The sequence below is a fragment of the Grampus griseus genome (assembly GCF_964374135.1).
Source record: "Grampus griseus genome assembly, chromosome: 8".
In the NCBI taxonomy this organism is placed as follows: domain Eukaryota; kingdom Metazoa; phylum Chordata; class Mammalia; order Artiodactyla; family Delphinidae; genus Grampus; species Grampus griseus.
The window spans coordinates 30,968,565-30,990,983 of NC_139002.1; the positions used below are offsets into that span (position 1 = coordinate 30,968,565).

At 38.9% G+C, this 22,419-nt stretch overlaps 1 pseudogene across 1 annotated transcript; it reads left to right on the forward strand.

Moving 5' to 3' along the window:
* Positions 1–301: 301 nt before the first annotated feature.
* Positions 302–1,388, forward strand: LOC309825811 (palmitoyltransferase ZDHHC4-like; annotated as a pseudogene). Its single transcript has one exon. The product of its transcript is annotated as a palmitoyltransferase ZDHHC4-like (transcript).
* Positions 1,389–22,419: the final 21,031 nt, after the last annotated feature.

The window sequence follows — 22,419 nt, forward strand, 5'->3', positions numbered from 1 at the left end:
CCAGGCCGGACAGCAGGAGGTGAGCAGTGGGCGAGTGAGTGGAGCTTCATCTGCCGCTCCCCATTGCTCACATCACCACCTGAACCATCACTCGCATTACCTCCTGAACCACTCCCCCACCTTCGGTGGAAAAATTGTCTTCCACGAAACTGACCCCTGGTGCCAAAAATTTAGGGACCGCTGTCTTAGAGGAACCATGTCCTGCAGCTTTGGGTGCCACCTGTTGTGCCAGGCGGATGCCACTGCACAAGAGGAGACGCCATTTGAATTCTCTGTGAATGTTTGGAGGAGGAATGCCAGAGCTACCAGCTGAAAACTATCCAAACAAAAGCTATATATAGGCTGGGGACCCTGAATCACCTCCCCCAGGATGGACTTTCTGGTTCTCTTCTTGTTCTACCTGGCTTTGGTGCTGATTGGTGTTGTTACAATCTGCATCTGCTCAAAAACCCATTGCTTGAAAGGCCTGGTCAGAGGAGGAGCACAGATTCTTTTTCCTGTATGATTCCAGAATGCCTTTGGACAGCCATAGTAAGATTGCTTCATTACCACTTTCATACATGGAACCACACCTTCGTTATCCTGCATCTCATCTTGCAAGGGATAGTTTATGCCAAATACACCTGGGAAATATTTTGCCTTTGTCAAGAGCTGGAGTTCTCCTTGTATTACCTTTTTCTGCCTTATCTGCTGCTGGTTGTAAACCTGTTTTTTTTGTTTGTTTTTGCCCTAAGTTGTGTAACCAACCCCGGTACCATAACAAAAGCAAACGAATTACTGTTTCTTCAAGTTTATGAATTCGATGAAGTGATGTTCCCAAAGAACGTGAAGCGCTCCACATGTGATTTAAGGAAACCAGCATGATCCAAGCACTGCAGCATGTATAACTGGTGTGTACATCAGTTTGACCATCACTGTGTGTGGGTGAACAACTGCATTGGGGCCTGGAACACCAGGTACTTCCTCTTCTTCCTCTTGATGGTGACAGCCTAAGCTGCCACCACGGCTGTGGAGAGCACTGTTTCTGGACCAGTTGGTGGTGTCTGACTTGTACCTGGAGACTTACGTCGATGACCTTGGACACTTGCAGGTTGTTGACACTGTCTTTCTTATTCAGCACCTGTTCCTGACCTTCCCAAGGATTGTCTTCTTGTTGGGGTTTGTTGTGGTGCTGAGCTTCCTCCTGGGGAGCTACCCGTCTGTCTGTACTTAGCCGCCACAAGTGGTAGAGAGGTGACCGAGCCTGGTGCCAACATTGCTCCTAGATGGCCTGGCCCCCATCAGCAGAGCCCGAGGTTTACCACAACATTCACTTCCATGGGCTTTGGAGTAACCTTCAAGAGATCTCTCTACCTGCTGCTGCACATTATGAAAGAAAGAAGAAATAAGGATGGGAAGAATGTGAACTTATGGCTTCAGTCTCACACCTCAGCCCAGTCGAGGATAAACACAGAAATACAAAGACAAACTGGTCTCGATCTTAAAGAGTTATCCTCTTTCCCAGGGGGCACAAAATTCTGAATTGATGTGAGCTCATGAAAATATAGATGAACAGAAAAACAAACAAAAAAGACTAACCAATCAGTTTCTCTGTTGTTTCTCACACAACAGAGAATTCATCTGCATCATCTAGAAACATCATCAAATGGTTATGCTATAAAACCAAATTTCCAGTCACTGATGCAACCACTTGGGAATATATTGTTGACTATGGGAAAGTCAGAAAAAAAAAATCAGTAGACAGAGAAGAAAAACTAGAGAAACAGAGTAAGCAAAGCTAAAATTCTATCGTTACTTGGAATTCACTCTGGAGGCCAAGAAAGGATGTGTCCAGGATATATAAACATTAGTGAACTTCTCCAGAAATGCGGTTTACTTGATACTTTGCCAAGACAGCCCACTTGGGCTTCTCAGTGTAACCTCCCAAACTGCCAAACTATAATTTTCTAAAAGGTAAAATTATGACTCTCAAACAAACATAAAATAAACATATGTCAAAGAATTTGTTTATTCAATTAATTAATGAGTGTACTAGTAAAAGATTTTGGAGAATATATATGTGCAAATAGGAACATTGAAGTGATTTTGCTAATAAACGCAAAACTGGTTAAAATTTTATAGGTCAATTAAATATAAATTTTACATTTAAAAGTTTTATCTCTATGAGACAATATGCCATTGCATTCCTTTTTTACATTTTTTTAATTGAAGTATGGTTGACATATAATATTATATTAGTTTCAGGTGTATAACATAATGATTTGACATTTATATACACTATGAATTGATCACCATGATAAGTCTAGTAACCATCTGTCACCATACAAAGTTATTAAAATATTATTGGCTATAATTCATATGCTGTACATTGTATCCCCTTGACATTTATTTTCTATCTGGAAGTTTTGTACCTCTTAATCCCCTGCACCTATTTGGTCCAAAGCCCCTCCCCCTCCTCTCTGGCAACCACCAGTTTATTCACTGTTTCTATGAGACTCTTTCTTCATTTTTTTTTTTTTTTTTTTTTTTTGCGGTACGCGGGCCTCTCACTGTTGTGGCCTCTCCTGTTGCAGAGCACAGGCTCCGGACGCGCAGGCTCAGCGGCCATGGCTCACGGGCTTAGCCGCTCCGCGGCATGTGGGATCTTCCCGGACCGGGGCACGAACCCGTGTCCCCTGCATCGGCAGGCGGACTCTCAACCACTGTGCCACCAGGGAAGTCCCTCTTCATTTGTTTTGTTTTTTAGAGTCTTTGCATTTCTATGGACAAGACTGTTTGCATTACTGTGGACTGGAAAAACTTAGATTGCTATTGGTTTTCTACAACTTAGTTTCTATCCCTAAACAGCTATGAAATAGATTAGTCAACCAGACAGTGAAATAATCAAATACAACCAAATAATCTCTGGAGGATCAGCTAGATAACACTAAGGACCACTCCACTGAAAGAACAGTTAGTGCTCTCTTTTTTTCTCGATTTTTCAAGTCTCATAACTGTTCTTGAAATTTAAAATAAATAATGAAAAAAAGTTTCCAATATCAATTTATTAAGACCTATATAATTAATTCTTTTTTTTTCACACCACAACCCCCCACCCCCTGCCACTTTCCCCCCTTGGGGTCCATAAGTTTTTTCTCTACATCTGTGTCTCTATTTCTGAACAGCAAACTGGTTCATCTGTACCATTTTTCTAGGATCCACATATATGCATTAATATATGATACTTGTTTTTCTCTTTCTGACTTATTTCACTCCGTATGACAATCTCTAGATCCATCCACGTCTCTACAAATAACCCAATTTCATTCCTTTTTATGGCTGAGTAATATTCCACTGTATATGTGTACCACACCTTCTTTATTCATTCGTCTGTCATTGGGCATTTAGGTTGCTTCCTGGCTATTGTAAATAGTGCTGCAATGAACATTGGGGTGCATGTGTCTTTTTGAATTATGGTTTTCTCTAGGTATATGCCCAGTAGTGGGATTGCTGGGTCATATGGTAATTCTATTTTAAGTTTTTTAAAGAACCTCCATACTGTTCTCCATAGTGGCTGTATCAATTTACATTCCCACCAACAGTGCAAGAGGGTTCCCTTTTCTCCACACCCTCACCAGCATTTGTTGTTTGTAGATTTCTGATGATGCCCATTCTAACTGGTGTGAGGTGATACCTCACTGTAGTTTTGATTTGTATTTCTCTAATAATTAGTGATGTTGAGCAGCTTTTCATGTGCTTCTTGGCCACCTCTAAGTCTTCTTTGGAGAAATGTACATTTACGTCTTCTGCCCATTTTTGGATTGGGTTGTTTGTGTTTTTGATATTGAGCTGCATGACCTGTTTAAATATTTTGGAGATTAATCCTTTGTCCATTGATTCATTTGCAAATATTTTCTCCCATTCTGAGGGTTGTCTTTCATCTTGTTTATAGTTTCCTTTGTTGTGCAAAAGCTTTTAAGTTTCATTAGGTCCCATTTGTATATTTTTGTTTTTATTTCCATTTCTCTAGGAGGTGGATCAAAAGAATCTTGCTGTGATTTATGTCACAATGTCCTGCCTATGTTTTCCTCTAAGAGTTTTATAGTGTCTGGACTTGCATTTAGATCTTTAATCCATTTTGAGTTTATTTTTGTGTATGCTGTTAGGGAGTGTTCTAATTTCATTCTTTTACATGTAGCTGTCCAGTTTTCGCAGCATCACTTATTGAAGAGACTGTTTTTTCTCCATTGTATATTCTTGCCTCTTTTATAAAAGATAAGGTGAACATACGTGCTTGGGTTTATCTCTGGGTTATCTACCCTGTTCCACTAATCTATATTTCTGTTTTTGTGTCAGTACCATATAGTCCGGATTACTGTAGCTTTGTAGTATAGTCTGAAGTCCGGGAACCTGATTCCTCCAGCTCCGTTTTTCTTTCTCAAGATTACTTTGGCCATTGGGGTCTTTTGTGTTTCCATACAAATTGTGAAAATTTTTGTTCTAGTTCTGTAAAAAATGCCATTGGTAATTTGATAGGGATTGAATTGAATCTGTAGATTGCTTTGGGTAGGATAGTCATTTTCACAATATTGATTCTTCCAATCCAAGAACATGGTATATCTCTCAATCTATGGGTATCATCTTTAATTTCTTTCATCAGTGTCTTATAGTTTTCTGTATAAACGTTCTTTGTCTCCCTAGGTAGCTTTCTTCCTACGTATTTTATTCTTTGTATAGCAATGGTAAATGGGAGTGTTTCCTTAATTTCTTTTCAGATTTTTCATCCTTAAAATATAGGAATGCAAGAGGTTTCTGTGCATTAATTTTGTATCCTGCAACTTTACCAAATTCATTAATTAGCTCTATGAATTCCTGGTGGCACCAGATTCCTTGTGGCATCTTTAGGATTCTTTATGTATAGTATCATGTCATCTACAAACAGTGACAGTTTTACTTCTTCTTTTCCAATTTGAATTCCCTTTATTTTTTTTCTTCTCTGATTGCTATGGCTAGGGCTTCCAAAACTGTTTTGAATAATAGTGGCTAAAGTGGACATCCTTGCCTTGTTCCTAATCTTAGAGGAAATGGTTTCAGTTTTCCACCATTGAGAGTGGTATTTGCTGTGGATTGGTCGTATATGGCCTTTATTATGTTGAGGTAGGTTCCCTCAATGCCCACATTCTGGAGAGTTTTTATCATAAATGGGTGTTGAATTTTGTCAAACCTTTTTCTGTATCAATTAAGATGATCTTATGGTTTTTATTTTTAATTTCTTAATATGGTGTATCACATTGATTGACATGCATGTATTGAAGAATCCTTGCACCCCTGGGATAAATCACACTTGATCATGGTGTATGATCCTTTTAATGTGTTGTTGGATTCTGATTGCTAGTATTTTGTTGAGGATTTTCGCATCTATATTCATCAGTGATATTGGCCTGTAATTTTTTTTTTTTTTTTTTTAGTATCTTTGGTTTTAGTATCAGGGTGATGGTGACCTCATAGAATGAATTTGGGAGTGTGCCTTCCTCTGCAATTTTTTGGAAGACTTTGAGAAGGATGGGTGTTAGCTCTTCTCTAAATATTTGATAGAATTCACCTGTGAATCCATCTGGTCCTGGACTTTTGTTTGTTGGAAGATTTTTAATCACAGTTTCAATTTCACTACTTGTGATTGGTCTGTTCTTATATTCTATTTCTTCCTGGTTTAGTCTTGGAAGGGTATACCTTTCTAAGAATTAGTCCATTTCTTCCAGGTTGTCCATTCTATTGGCATAGAATTGCTTGTAGTAGTCTCTTAGGATGCTTTGTATTTCTGTGGTGTCTGTTGTAACTTCTCCTTTCTCATGTCTAATTTTATTTTTTATTTTTTATGTTTTGCGGTACGCGGGCCTCTCACTCTTGTGGCCTTTACCGTTGCAGAGCACAGGCTCCAGACGCGCAGGCTCAGCAGCCATGGCTCACGGGCCCAGCCGCTCCATGGCATGTGGGATCTTCCCGGACTGGGGCACGAACCCGTGTCCCCTGCATCGGCAGGCGGACTCTCAACCACTGTGCCACCAGGGAAGCCCCATGTCTAATTTTATTGACTTGAGTCCTCTCCCTCTTTTTCTTGATGAGTCTGTTTAATGGTTTATCAATTTTATTTATCATCTTCTCAAAGAACCAGCTTTTAGTTTTACTGATTTTGCTATTGTTTTCTTTATTTCTATTTCACTTATTTCTGCTCTGATCTTTATGATTTCTTTCCTTCTACTAACTTTGGGTTTTGTTTGTTCTTCTTTCTCTAGTTCCTTTATGTGTAAGGTTAGATTGTTTATTTGAGATTTTTCTTGTTTCTTGAGGTAGGCTTGTATTGCTATAAGCTTCCCTCTTAGAATTGTTTTTGCTGCATCCCATAGGTTTTGCATCATTTTGTTTTTGTTGTAATTTGTCTCTAGGCATTTTTTGATTTCCTCATTGATTTCTTCAGTGATCTCTTGGTTATTTAGTAACGTATTGTTTAGCCTCCATGTGTTTGTGTGTTTTACGTTTCTTTCCCCTGTAATTGATTTCTAGTCTCATAGCGATGTGGTCAGAAAAGATGCTTGATATGATTTCAATTTTATTCATTTTACTGAGGCCTGCTTTGTGACCCCATATGTGATCTATCCTGGAGAATGTTACATGTGCCCTTGAGAAGAAAGTGTAATCTGCTGTTTTTGGATGTAACATCCTATAAATATCAATTAAATCTATCTGGTCGATTATGACATTTAAAGCTTGTGTTTCCTTAATAATTTTCTGTTTGGATGATCTGTCCATTTGTGTAAGTGAGGTGTTAAAATCCCCCACTATTATTGTGTTACTGTCGATTTCCTCTTTTATAGCTGTTAGCAGTTGCCTTATGTACTGAGGTGCTCCTATGTTGGGTACACAAATGTTTATAATTGTTATATCTTTTTCTAGGAATGTTCCCTTAACATTATGTAGTGTCCTTTCTTGTCTTTTTTTTTTTATCCCCTAAGGTGACTCTTTTACATCTTTATTGGAGTATAATTGCTTTACACTGGTGTGTTGGTTTCTGCTTATAACAAAGTGAATAAGCTATACATATACATATGTTCCCATATCTCTTCCCTCTTGCGTCTCCCTCCCTCCCACCCTCCCTATCCCACGCCTCTAGGTGGTCACAAAGCACCGACCTGATCTCCCTGTGCTATGTGGCTGCTTCCCACTAGCCATCTATTTTACATTTGGGAGTGTATATATACACATGCCACTCTCTCACTTTGTCACAGCTTACATTTCCCCTCCCCATATCCTCAAGTCCATTCGCTAGTAGATCTGCGTCTTTATTCCGTCTTACCCCTAAGTTCTTCATAACATTTTTTTCTTAAATTCCATATATATGTGTTAGCATACGGTATTTGTCTTTCTCTTTCTGACTTACTTCACTCTGTATGACAGACTCTAGGTCCATTCACCTCATTACAAATAGCTCAATTTTGTTTCCTTTTATGGCTGAGTAATATTCCATTGTATATATGCGCCACATCTTCTTTATCCATTCAGCCAATAATGGACACTTAAGTTCTTTCCATGTCTGGGCTATTGTAAATAGAGATGCAATGAACATTTTGGTACATGACTCTTTCTGAATTATGGTTTTCTCAGGGTATATGCCCAGTAGTGGGATTGCTGGGTCATATGGTAGTTCTATTTGTAGTTTTTTAAGGAACCTCCATACTGTCCTCCATAGTGGCTGTACCAATTCACATTCCCACCAGCAGTGCAAGAGTGTTCCCTTTTCTCCACATCCTCTCCAGCATTTATTGTTTCTAGATTTTTTGATGATGGCCATTATGACTGGTGTGAGATGATATCTCATTGTAGTTTTGATTTGCATTTCTCTAATGATGAATGATGTTGAGCATTCTTTAATGTGTTGGTTGGCAGTCTGTATATCTACTTTGGAGAAATGTCTATTTAGTTTTCTGTCCATTTTTGGATTGGGTTGTTTGTTTTTTTGTTATTGAGCTGCATGAGCTGCTTATAAATTTTGGAGATTAATCCTTTGTCAGTTGCTTCATTTGCAAATATTTTCTCCCATTCTGAGGGTTGCCTTTGGTCTTGTTTATGATTTCCTTTGCTGTGCAAAAGCTTTGAAGCTTCATTAGGTCCCATTTGTTTATTTTTGTTTTTATTTCCGTATCTCTAGGAGGTGGGTCAAAAAGGATCTTGCTGTGATTTATGTCATAGAGTGTTCTGCCTATGTTTTCCTCTAAGAGTTTGATAGTTTCTGGCCCTACATTTAGGTCTTTAATCAATTTTCAGCTTATTTTTGTGTATGGTGTTACGGAGTGATTTAATCTCATAATTTTATATGTACCTGTCCAGTTTTCCCAGCACCATTTATTGAAGAGGCTGTCATTTCTCCACTGCATATTCCTGCGTCCTTTATCAAAGATAAGGTGATCATATGTGTGTGGGTTTATCTCTGGGCTTTCTATCCTCTTCCATTGATCTATCTTTCTGTTTTTGTGCCAGTACCATACTGTCTTGATTACTGTAGCTTTGTAGTATAGTCTGAAGTCAGGAAGCCTGCTTCCTCCAGCTCCGTTTTTCATTCTCAAGAATGCTTTGGCTATTCGGGGTCTTTTGTGTTTCCATAAAAATTGTGAAATATTTTGTTCTAGTTTTGTGAAAAATGCCAGTGGCAATTTGATAGGGATTGCATTGAATCTGTAGATTGCTTTGGGTAATATAGTCATTTTCACAATGTTGATTCTTCCAATCCAAGAATATGGTATATATCTCCATCTATTTGTATCATCTTTAATTTCTTTCATCAGTGTCTTATAATTTTCTGCATACAGGTCTTTTGTCTCCTTAGGTAGGTTTATTCCTAGATATTTTATTCTTTTTGTTGTACTGGTAAATGGGAGTGTTTTCTTGATTTCACTTTCAGATTTTTCATCATTAGTGCATAGGAATGACAGAGATTTCTGTGCATTAATTTTGTATCCTGCTACTTTACCAAATTCATTGATTAGCTCTAGTAGTTTACTGGTAGCATCTTTAGGATTCTCTATGTATAGTATCATATCATCTGCAAACAGTGACAGCTTTACTTCTTCTTTTCTGATTTGGATTCCTTTTATTTCCTTTTCTTCTCTGATTGCTGTGGCTATAACTTCCAAAACAATGTTGAATAAGAGTGGTGAGAGTGGGCAACCTTGTCTTGTTCCTGATCTTAGTGGAAATGCTTTCAGTTTTTCACCATTCAGGAAGGTGTTGGCTGTGGGTTTGCCATATATGGCCTTTATTATGTTGAGGAAAGTTCCCTCTATGCCTACTTTCTGCAGGGTTTTTATCATAAATCGGTGTTGAATTTTGTCAAAAGCTTTCTCTGCATCTATTGAGATCATCATATGGTTTTTTTGCATCAATTTTTTAATATGGTGTATCACTTTGATTGATTGGCATATATTGAATAATCCTTGCATTCCTGGAATAAACCCCACTTGATCATGATGGATGATCCTTTTAATGTGCTGTTGGATTCTGTTTGCTAGTATTTTGTTGAGGATTTTTTCATCTATGTTCATCAGTGATATTGGCCTGTAGTTTTCTTTCTTTGTGACATCCTTGTCTGGTTTTGCTATCAAGGTTATTGTGGCCTCATAGAATGAGTTTGTGAGTGTTCCTTCCTCTGCTATATTCTGTAAGAGTTTGAGAAGGATAGGTGTCAGCTCTTCTCTAAATGTTTGATAGAATTCGCCTGTGGAGCCATGTGGTCCTGGGCTTTTGTTTGTTGGAAGACTTTTAATCACAGTTTCAATTTCAGTGCTTGTGATTGGTCTGTTCATATTTTCTATTTCTTCCTGATTCAGTCTTGGCAGGTTTGCATTTCTAAGAATTTGTCCATTTCTTCCAGGTTGTCCATTTTATTGGCACAGATTTCCTTGTAGTAATCTCTCATGATCGTTTGTATTTCTGCAGTCAGTTGTTACTTCTCCTTTTTCATTTCTAATTCTATTGATTTGAGTCTTCTCCCTTTTTTTCTTGATGAGTCTGGCTAATGGTTTATCAATTTTATTAATCTTCTCAAAGAACCAGCTTTTAGTTTTATTGATCTTTGCTATCGTTTCCTTCATTTCTTTTTCATTTATTTCTGATCTGATTTTCATGATTTCTTTCCTTCTGCTAATTTTGGGGTTTTTTTGTTCTTCTTTCTCTAATTGCTTTAGGTGCAAGGTTAGGTTGTTTATTCGAGATGTTTCCTGTTTCTTAAGGTAGGATTGTATTGCTATAAACTTCCCTCTTAGAACTGCTTTTGCTGCATCCCATAGGTTTTGGGTCATCGTGTCTCCATTGTCATTTGTTTCTAGGTATTTTTTTATTTCCTTTTTGATTTCTTCAGTGATAACTTCGTTATTAAGTAGTGTATTGTTTAGCCTCCATGTGTTTGTATTTTTTACAGATCTTTTCCTGTTATTGATATCTAGTCTCATGGCATTGTGGTCGGAAAAAATACTTGAAACAATTTCAGTTTTCTTAAATTTACCAAGGCTTGATTTGTGACCCAAGATATGATCGATCCTGGAGAATGTTCCATGAGCACTTGAGAAAAATGTGTATTCTGTTGTTTTCGGATGGAATGTCTTATAAATATCAATTAAGTCCATCTTGTTTAATGTACCATTTAAAGCTTGTGTTTCCTTATTTATTTTCATTTTGGATGATCTGTCCATTGGTGAAGGTGGTGTGTTAAAGTCCCCTACTATGAATGTGTTACTGTCGATTTCTCCTTTTATGCTGTTAGTATTTGCCTTATGTATTGAGGTGCTCCTATGTTGGGTGCATAAATATTTACAATTGTTATATCTTCTTCTTGGATTGATCCCTTGATCATTATGTAGTGTCCTTCTTTGTCTCTTCTAATAGTCTTTATTTTCAAGTCTATTTTGTCTGATATGAAAATTGCTACTCCAGCTTTCTTTTGGTTTCCATTTGCATGGAATATCTTTTTCCATCCCCTTACTTTCAGTCTGTATGTGTCTCTAGGTCTGAAGTTGGTCTCTTGTAGACAGCATATATATGGGTCTTGTTTTTGTATCCATTCAGCCAATCTGTGTCTTTTGGTGGGAGCATTTAGTCCATTTACATTTAAGGTAATTATCGATATGTATCTTCCTATTCCCATTTTCTTAATTGTTTTGCTTTCTTTATTGTAGGTCTTTTCCTTCTCTTGTGTTTCTTGCCTAGAGAAGATGCTTTAGCATTTGTTGTAAAGCTGGTTTGGTGGTGCAGAACTCAGCTTTTGCTTGTCTATAAAGGTTTTGTTTTCTCTATCAAATCTGAATGAGATCTTTTCCGGGTAGAGTCATCTTGGTTTTAGGTTCTTCCCTTTCATCAGTTTAAATATATCATGGCACTCCCTTCTGGCTTGTAGAGTTTCTGCTGAGAAATCAGCTGTTAACCTTATGGGAGTTCCCTGGTATGTTATTTGTCATTTTTCCCTTGTTGCTTTCAATAATTTTTCTTTGTCTTTAATTTTTGTCAGTTTGATTACTATATGTCTCAGTGTGTTTCTCCTTGGCTTTATCCTGCCTGGGACTCTCTGCACTTCCTGGACTTGGGTGGTTATTTCCTTTCCCATGTTAGGGAATTTTTCAACTATAATCTCTTCAAATATTTTCTCGAGTCCTTTCTTTCTCTCTTCTCCTTCTGGGACCCCTATAATGCGAATATTGTTGCATTTAATGTTGTCCCAGAGGTCTTTTAGGGTGTCCTCATTTCATTTCATTCTTTTTTCTTTATTCTCTTCCATGGCAGTGCATTCCACCATTCTGTCTTCCAGGTCACCTATCCATTCTTCTGCCTCAGTTATTCTGGTATTGATTCCTTCTACTGTATTTTTCATTTAAGTTATTGTATTGTTCATTTCTGTTTGTTTGTGTTTGTTCTTTAATTCTTGTAGGTCTTTGTTAAACATTTCTTGCATCTTCTAGATCTTTGCCTCCATTCTTTTTCCAAGGTCCTGGATCATCTTCACTATTATCATTCTGAATTCTTTTTCTGGAAGGTTGCCTATCTCCACTTCATTTAGTTGTTTTTCTTGGGTTTTATCTTGTTCCTTCATGTGGTACATAGCCTTCTGCCTTTTCATCTTGTCTATCTTTCTGTGAATGTTGTTTTTGTTTCACAGGCTGCTGGATTGTAGTTCTTCTTGCTTCTGCTGTCTGCCCTCTGGTGGAAGAGGCTATCTCTAATTAATTCTTTTTTCAGCTGGATTTTGAGCCTGCAGTCTGCTTTCATATACCTATCTGGGCTAAGAAAATCTATACAGGTACATTATAAGCTTTCCATTAGGGTTAGCCATAATTTGAATGTTATTTCTAATATTAGTTCCTAATATTATGGTGGAAATTTGAATTGTTTTTTCCTTTTGAAGTAATTTTTACAAATAAAATCAACATAAGTAAAGTTCAAATTAAATAAAAGACAGTTTTCTAGGTCAAAACCCTGCTTTATCCTTCCATCTTGCCAGACAATATTCTTCAGAAAGTTGGTTACTGGGTAGAGCTACTGAGAGATGGAATATTTGAGAAAGGACACTACCTGGAGCGGGACTTTTGAAGACAGCTGATGTGGCCTCTGGAAGTTCACTGAGCACCTAAAGGAGTGCTTGGCATCTGCTCCTTCAGAGCTGGGAAAATTCAGGCAGGTCCAGAGCCTCCAGGCAGGAACTAGCAGTTATTCCCTTGTCTATATTTACCCAGAAACCAGCCTTCCAACCCACACTTGACAGGTATTTGGAGATATGTCTCTTGCTGAAGCAGCACAATGCCAGTATAATTGGCCAAATAAGAATTTTCCCATTAAGTATTTTTGGGTACAACCAGCTTTATCAAAAGCATAAGATACCCTTGGAATCTGAAGCTTTTACCCTTGAAATTTCAGATTTTTGCAAGCACAGAATGTCCAAGTTCATGGCTTCATTATTTTGCTAAAGGAAAAACTGGGTGCAGTGGCATTGTGAGGATGGTGTGCATGAGAGGAGCACCTGAGCACTAGATCATGCTAGCCACTGGGCATCTGCATTATAGCGTGGCTTACCAATCAATGTCCTTCACCAGTGTCAAGGTTCTGCTGGATTTTTAAACTACCTATCATATGCTCTATACTCCAGAGAGTAGAAGAATATAAACATATAAGACATTCTCTTTGTCATAAAAGAATATTTATTTTCATTAGACAGACAAGATGGAGTTAATAAGATGGCCAACAACACCCAAGATAACATGACTAAGAGCTGAAGGAGTTCTATAAGAAAATGCCAGAAAGTCAAGGGACCTGTGAGTAGTTACAGAGGAGTGAGGTTTTGAATCCCATCCTGAAAAAATATATAGAATTGGGGCAGATGAGAAAGGAAGGGAGGGTGGGGGAGGATTCCAGCAAAAGGGGAAGTTGGAATAGGAAGATAGTACCAGTTAAAGGAACTAATTTAGAATGTGTATGGTGTAGAGGACAGAAAAAAAAATGCCTTTTGTGGCAGAGTTAATAAAAAGCAAAATTTTTCATAGGAGAATAGAGGAAAATAGCATTGAGTGGCTTCGTGTTATGCCAGACATTTTTACATCATTATTCCACATAATCTTTTTTTTTTAAGATAAATCTACATGAAGAAAAGATCACTATCATCCCCATTTCACAGATGAATATGCAAATGAGACTCAAGGAGTAAAGTAACTTGACCAGCTGGGATTTACAGCCAAGTCTTCTGATTCTCTACTTTTCTCATGATAGGCAGTACTTTTTCTAATTGCACCTCATGGAGAAGGCAAGACTTGAGCTAGTCCCCTAAAAACAGGTACGTATTTGAAGTACTAGTTATTAAACCACTGAGTGGCAGGAACCCATTGCCCAGCATCTAGTAGATGCTAAATAAATATTCATTACATGAGTGAATAAATTAATAAATACCTAAGCAGAGAACACATTCTGGGAACGGAAATGGTTTAAATAGACAATAAGGAGAAATTATATAACTTATATTGGGCTATGTTATGAAAGATACAGGAGATCAAGCTGAAGAACTGGACTTTATGCAACGAAGAATACAGGTTGCAAAACGGAATTTTTTAAAATGGAGCTACAGAGGAAACGGGGTATTTTAAATAATGGTTGTTGGTTTGTTACTGAGTCCAAGCTCGTTCTGCTTGCTGCACGACAGGCCAGTAAATCGGGAGATGAGGTGTTGAGGCAAGGAATACAGCATTATTTGGAAAGCCCGCAGACCAAGAAAATGGCAGACTAGTTGTCTCCAAAAAACCATCTTGTCGGGATTTGATGTCAATTTCTTTTATAGAACAGAGACGGGGAGGAGATGAGGAAGGAAAGTAAAAAAAGCATAAGATTTGCAAATATCCCCTAGAATGGCCAGCCTCCGGGAGGGGATGTGTTAATTTCTTCTTTCTTGCAGACATCCACAGGTGGACAGGGTCAGGATGCTTCCCTGAACAAAGGCACGTTGGTTTAACATTCAGGCAGAGGGGCAGGGTTCCCCTGAGGCAGGCCATTATGTATAGACAGTATCTTTTAGTGAACAAAAGCAGTGGAAAGCAAAGGTTAAAGTAAAAGAAACAGATCCAACATGTAGTCAGATTTGGTTCTTCCCTGTTACAGGTTCACAACCTCAGGAGTTCCCTGGGTGAAATTTGAAACTGGCTCCCACACACGGAAAGCAAAGAGAGACTGAAGAAAGGAAGATCACTCCAGACTGGTAGGTGGCAGATTTGATAAGCAAGGGAACTTACATATGAGGCTTGTCTTGGGCGACCACAAGGTGAGTAGATCTCTGCACCTGCCCCCAGAACCTTGTTTATACAGAGGTCTTAACTGGGTTCAGTCAAACTCACATATCCAGTCCACATGATCTCAACAACACAGGCTCTCTCAAGGCTGCATCCTTGAAAATAGCTCCAGCATTGGAAGCAGTGGGCAGAACAGACATTCCAGGGATAGAGGAGGAGTGAGGAGCCTCTGATTGCCCAGGTCCAGTTCACGGGTCAACCAGCAGTCATGTCCTCTCATGACCTCCTCCAACAATGGTTTAAACTAAGTTGCCATTGCATTGACTGAGAGGAACAATTGTTTATGTACCTTATGTAAATATCATGGACTTTTATATCTAGAGGAGGAGAAAGACAAGGAGGACAAGAAGAAGAAAAGAAAGAAGGAGGAGGGGGAAGAGAAGGAGGAGGAGAAAGAGGATGATGGGAAAGAGGAGGAGGAGAAGGAGGGTGGGGAGGAAGAAAAAGAGGAAGAGAAGCAACAGCATGAGACAAACCACTTGCTTCTCTTTGGAAGATATTATTACAGACATACTCAACAGATGTAAAATTACTCTGAGAAATTGCTTATATAAGCTTATAAATGCTTACCCTCAAGTTCTGTATGCATGTCATTAGACTGGTAGCAAGCAGATCCCAGACCGGCATTGCCCTGTGGAGCACATTTTGGGTAGCCCTGGTCCACAGAATGGAGCCATTCAAAATGATGTGCCTTAAATTCAAACTTTTTATCATATCAACAATGTCATTCAGCAAGTTTTCAAACTAAAAGTCATCTGTAAAGTATGTCATAATATATGTTTATATTTATGAGATATCTAAAAACATTACAGAGGAGATACAACGGAAGAGGGAAAGTGGTAGGAAGAGAAGTAGAATGAGCCAACAATTTCATAATTACACCAAAATATATTTCAATAAGGCTTTATTCATAAAACATTACAACCAAGTATGAAAATTCTACTGAGGAGAGAATAAGAGAACATTGAGTATAATTTCACCAAGTGAGAGTTTGATGAGAGTTTAGTTTTTACACAAGTAATAATGTCCTCAACGGTGAAAATTGTCAAGCATTTCAATGTGACATTTGTCACACCGAGAAACTCTGCTAGTGGCCTAGCATCATGGGACTTACTCTTGTCTATTTGAGGAAGTCAGCCAATTCCAAGTCAATTTCAAGTCAACCCAAGATGTAACTATTCTTCTAATAACAGAGCCCCAAATTCCAAAACATGACCATGTGACTAACCTAACCACAGAATGCCAAAAACTTCAAGCCAGTAAGGCTCAGGAATTTAAGTACCAAAGAGTACCAAACCACAGCATTATTAATAAAATATAAAACAGTCCTCAAGTTATACTTAGGTTGTATTTCAAAACTTTGTTAGCTGGCTCTTTAGAACTCAGAACATATTTCCCAAGACGGTGATCTTTTAAACTAACAAAAGACTATATACCTTTGAGTAGAATTGTTGGTTCATAATCTATGTATATGTTCAGCTTTAATATATAATATATACCAAAAAATTATCTTCAAGAGGGGTTGTCCTAATGTACACTCCAGCCAGCAGTGTGTGAGTTCCAGTGAATAATTTTTTTTTTTTTTTTTTGTGGTGCACAGGCCTCTCACTGTTGTGGCCTCTCCCGTTGCGGAGCACAGGCTCTGGACGCACAGCCTCAGCGGCCATGGCTCACGGGCCCAGCCGCTCCGCAGTATGTGGGATCTTCCCGGGCCGGGGCACGAAACCGTGTCCCCTGCATCGGCAGGCAGACTGTCAACCACTGCGCCACCAGGGAAGCCCGAATAATCTTTTTTATTGAGCATTTAGTATGTGCCAGACACCGTGTAAGTGCTTTTCATGTGTAGTTTTATTTGATCTTCACAACAACTCAGTGAGGTGGGTATTACTGTTTCTCTATTTCTAGGTTAGGTGAACTTGCCCCAGTCATATAGCTAAAAAGAGGCAGAGCCAGGATTGGAGCCCATGTCCAATGCTGTAAGCCACTAAGCCTTCCCTGAGAAAGACTTCAGTGCATCCAGAGCAAACACATATGAAAAATACCCCTCAATGCAGTAAAGGAAGAGCTGCATTTAGTTCTGCACATCAGTCAACGGTCAGCTCTGCATGGGGATATGCCTGAGGGCTGATGGGAGCAGACACAAGCCTTCCAGATACAGTTAGCATGGGAAGATGATTCAGAGATTTGGAAAGAGGGGAAGGATGGCTTAGGCAAGGCTGGGAGGTGGAAAACACACAAGTGAGGTCAAGAGCTCTGTGACTGGGCCTTCCCTGGTGGCGCAGTGGTTAAGAATCCACCTGCCGATGCAGGGGACACGGGTTTGATCCCTCGTCTGGGGAGATCCCACATGCCGCCGAGCCCATGTGCCACAACTGCTGAGCCTGCACTCTGGAGCCCGCGAGCCACAACTACTGAGCCCATGTGCTGCAACTACTGAAGTCCATGTGCCTGGAGCCTGTACTCTGCAACAAGAGAAGCCACCGCAATGAGAAGCCCGCGCACCACAACGAAGACCCAACGCAGCCAAAAAAAAAAAAAAAGAGCTATGTGACTGGGCTTGCTCTGTGCTCTGCACTTGCAGCCTCATGCATATATGACTTCCTGAGAAGTGAGTTGTCTGACTTTCTGGAGCTTTCCCCAGAATACTACAGACACCACGATTCTGAATGAAAAAGTGATTTTCACACACATTTCACCTTGGGGAGAAAATTTCTGTTATATCTTCCTGGAATTCCACCCTTTGTTCTTTGGTTCTGTTTGTTGTTTCTAAGTGGAATTTTCTTCCTCTCTTTCTCATTCCCCTGATGCTGGTCTATCCTCCCACTCTGATGGGAATTCCTCTTAAAATTCTGGCAGTCTCTTTGATGAGCTGAGCCCGGTAAAGCCTGGGAAGTGTGCTCTGAGCCTCTGGCTGTCTGACCACCTTCCCACAACCCACAAGTGGAGTGTGTCTGTGCACAGATCATCGGTATCTTCCCCTCTTTGAGATCCAAGTTGGCCTGGCCTTACTCTCTGGGTGGACATGTGTCTGAGCCAGCTCAGAGTATTGCATTTTCGGTCCAAATTTCCACCTCTGAGGTCACAATTTTCACTATCTAAATACAAAAAAGAGAGCCCCCTTTCTGCACTGAGTTTAAGTTATCACCAGTCAGATCTTCTGAGAGTTTCCATGCTGGGGGGATGCTTGCATTCTCTCTCATCTCTTATTTGTTCCATCATCTTTTCTCCAAGCTCCTCCTCAGATCATCATTATGGTCATCTGTGCCTTGTCACCCTCCCTGGGCCTGCTGTCCCCTTCAGCATGGACACAGCCCCTCTTCCCCATGCCCCAGGTCATCACAATCACAGAGCTGATGTGAGTAGCAGGTTTAAGGAGAAGATTAGAGCACAGAAGAGGAAACAACTTACAACTGACTATTAAGGCTCTCTTGTAACATTTCCTGACCATATCAGCCCGATGTCCTTTCCTGGCTGTTTCTCTTCTCAGACCCTTATCCTCAACATCTGTGGTACTCTTCCCTCTCCTCTTGCCTGTATTTTCCCTTATGCTTCCCCAAGTTCAGAGGCCTTTGAACACTTCCTGGGGACCACCAGGAAAAATAGGAAATTCCTATTACTTTATTACACAGATCGATTTACTGGTAGTTTCCTTTGCCTCCAGTTCCCATTTCATAATCTTGAATTTTCAGAATCAAAATATCATAAGTGGTATCCTTAAAAGAAAACTATGCACTCTAGGCTTCCAACTTCGGCAGCAGCCCAGATCTCTGAACGTTTTAAACAACTTCAAAGCTTCTGACTCAGGTTTTATTAGTTTCATGGTGAAAGCACCTGTGCTTTCCTCTTCCGGGAGTCTGTAGGTGGAAGGAGAGCAGTTCTCAAGCTAGTCTCTCCCTTACCTGGTCAAACATCAGAGCCGGGGCTTTTTTCTGCTCTTTCATGGGTAAAAGTACTTCTCGAGGACATGGTCTCAGAGATGAATCATGTCTCTGGCATCAGACAAAAGCTCAAGTTAAGGATTGGCCACATCAAAGGATGCACAAAATTCTCCTCTCCACTATTCCCACCAGGAAAATAAGGCACCTCTAGATTATGCAGCCAACACAAATAGGCAGCAAACACATGGCGAGTCAAACTGAAGAACAAACTCTTGTCGTATACAAAAGAATATTCCAGAGATCTGAAACACAGTTCTAACTTCAAGGTGCATAATATTTACACATCAGATATTTAGGTCCTATTTCCTGTGGTCCCTGTGAAAGAAGCTTTTTTGTTCCCCTACTCTATGCGAAGAGTGTAATTCTCAGAATGGTCCTGGGAGTTGAGGTTATTACTCTCACCTAACAAGCAGTGTAACTGAGGCCCACAGAGGTTAAGATTTTTGCCTAATTTAACACAAATTAGTGCCAGAAGAATGGTTAAAATCTTGTTCTTCAGATTCCAAGTCCCTAGCAATTTGTGTTTCCCCAAAATACAGAAGATACTAAGTCAAACATCCAAGTGGCAATCTACCTCTTAGTGTTTGCCTCTTGCCTCAAATCCTCCAAAAACTACATCAAATGAGGGGACATAAGGGGCAATGAGAAAATAAAATATGAAGACAGCTTTCTAAGGCAGCAGAGAGGAACATGAAAAACAAATACAACATTAAATATTTCAGCCTCTGTTATTAAGTATACTGGTAGCCTATTAATTGATAAAAGTATTTGAATTATTAATTATTCTTTGGAGAAATCTATTTGTTTACTGCTCTGCCTCTCCAGGATAGGGAGAACACCTTTTTTTTTTTTTTTTTAAATCACAAAATGCTGGAATGTTTTAGCTTCAGGAATCTTATGAAGGAAGGGCAGGATTTCCAGCCCAAGTCTCATAGCCTGAGTGAGGAGAATACAAAGTGAAAAATGAGAAGTAAGTATCAGTACACAGGGGTTGTATTTTTCTAATTGGTAACCCGAGACAAGGCAGTTTCAAACTCTCCCAGACAAACTGTTAAAGGTCCAGACACAAACAGGATTTGGGAGCATGATAGAGCAGCCCACAGGCTGTCTGGATCCCATTGGAGCTACTGTTGTCAACGTACTATCATTATAAGGGGTTCATGCTTCACTGCGGAAGGGCCCTGGGTGATATCTGTCCCACCCTCTCTCGTTCACCAAGCAATGAAGATTAGATATTACACCTGCAAACCCACAGGTTGTTAGAGTCTAGAACTCAGACCCCACCTAAATTCCCAGAACCCAAAAGTGAAAAGATGAATTGCTATGTGGGTGGAGGTGGGAGGGAAAGTGGCAGTGGCTGCAGCAGGAGCTCACAGCTCTAGACAGCCCTGTTGATCAATGTGCTCTCTCCCACCTTTACCTTTCTGATGACACACATCTCACAAGCCTCAGTTTTCTCATCTGCATAATGGGAATAATAATTACAGAATTGTTGTTGTGAGAATTAAATGAGACAGTCTATATAAAACACATATCACAATGCCTAGTTCACAATAAGCAATAAATTAATGGTTGGTATAATATTAAAATAATTAATAATTATTTTTATTTCCCTTTTACAGTCCTGAGGAATTGTTTCATGTTGCAGTGTTACCCATCTTATTACCCAGTGCTAGGAAACAAGATATCTGAGTTCCAGTCCTGGTCTTCTGCTAATGAACTCTGAGTTCCTGGATGGCTTGCTTCATCTTTCCAGAATGACTAAATCTCAGTCTCCATGTGCCAGAAATTCTAATAAATAGCATTGATGAAATAATCCCCCTCCAAAAATCTTGTCTTAGTCTCTATTCTAAATAAATATTGAAATTACTGTTGAATTTTAATAATGTATATGTAGACTTCAAGTTAGCATATTTTTATTACTTATCTTTAATAGATATTGTGTCCCACATAGAATTTAATTTAGAGAACTTTTCGCTGAAGTTAACTGTGGACTAATGAGGACTCAGCTACACACATACCCTTAAAAGTAAGTCCATAACAGTTCATGCTCACTATGGTAAAATTCGCTTTGCCAATTTCTATGGCACTACTGATTCCTGTATTTAAACAGTAGATTTGAGATAATCAAAATATGCGATTATAAAAATAAGAAAACAGAATTTGAATTCCATCATTTCTGTCATTCCCTGTGACCATGTGGAGTTTTTTGGTATTTTAAAATTTTCAACTGTAGAGACATATGAAAGATGATAAATTCAATCCCAAAGAAACAGACATGGACAGCACTGTGATTTCTGGAAATTAATGTGAAATGGGATTTTTTATGACTCTGACAAAATTATCCCTAAGTTTAAGATTTTTCCTATTTGTATGTTGGTTGCTCCATGTGAAAGAAAACTTTAAAATTAAATTAATAAGACGTGTTCTTTATGAAATAATGCCATTTGCAGCAAAATGGATGCAACTAGAGATTATCATACTAAGTGAAGTAAGTCAGAAAAAGATAAATACCATATGACATAACTTATATGTGTAATTTAAAATATGGCACAAATGAACGTATGTACAAAACAGAAACAGACTCACAGACATAGAGAACAGACTTGTGGTTGTCAAAGGGGAAGGGAGTAGGGGAAGAAAGGACTGGGAGTTTTGGGTTAGCAGATGCAAGCTATTATATACAGAATGGATGAATGACAAGGTCCTACTGTATAGCACAGGGAACTATATTTGATATCCTGTGATTAAACCATAATGAAAAGAATATTAAAAAAGAATGTCCATAAGTGTATAACTGAGTCACTTTGCTGTACAGCAGAGATTTGCACAGTGTAAATCAACTATATTTCAAATTTTAAAATTTTTAATAAACAAATAAAATGCAAATCCAAAAAAAATTGTTCTTCAATTAACTATGAGTCAAGATATACTGACAAATTTTAACCCAAATGTGCAAAGATCAATTACAATGAAGTTCAGGCTGAAAAAAAAAACTTTAACATTCATTACGATGTTCAGTAACTGAAAATTTCACTTTCTGCATTTCCTTTCCAGGCAGTATTCTTATTCATTTTGTTTCCTGATTATGACAAAATAATTTTGTCATACAGAGAAAGGGGGTGTTAAAAACAATGACTCACTCCATAGGCCATAAACACTAGGTTTACTCCTGTTCTGTCAACCAGAGATAAGGGGGTCGGGCTGTTTTCAGAGTTGGAAAGGGTGGTCCACGGGGAAACGCTAACCTAAAGGCATGTTTTCTTTGAACTGCAGGGTGTTGGGTCACACAGTATTGTTATTTATTTGTTTACTTATTATTTAAATTATTTAAATAAATATCATTTTAAAATCAGGATTTTCTGGATATATGCCCAGGGGTGGGACTGCAGGATCATATGGTAGCTGTATTTTTAGTTTTTTAAGGAACCTCCATACTGTTCTCCATAGTGGCTGCACCAAGAAAACCATAATTCAATAAGATACATGCACCCCAACATTCATTGCAGCACTATTTACATTAACCAAGACATGGAAGCAACCTAAATGTCCACTGACAGTTGAATGGATAAAGAACATGTGGTATATATTATGCACAATGGCATATTACTCAGCCATAAAAATATGAAATAATGTCA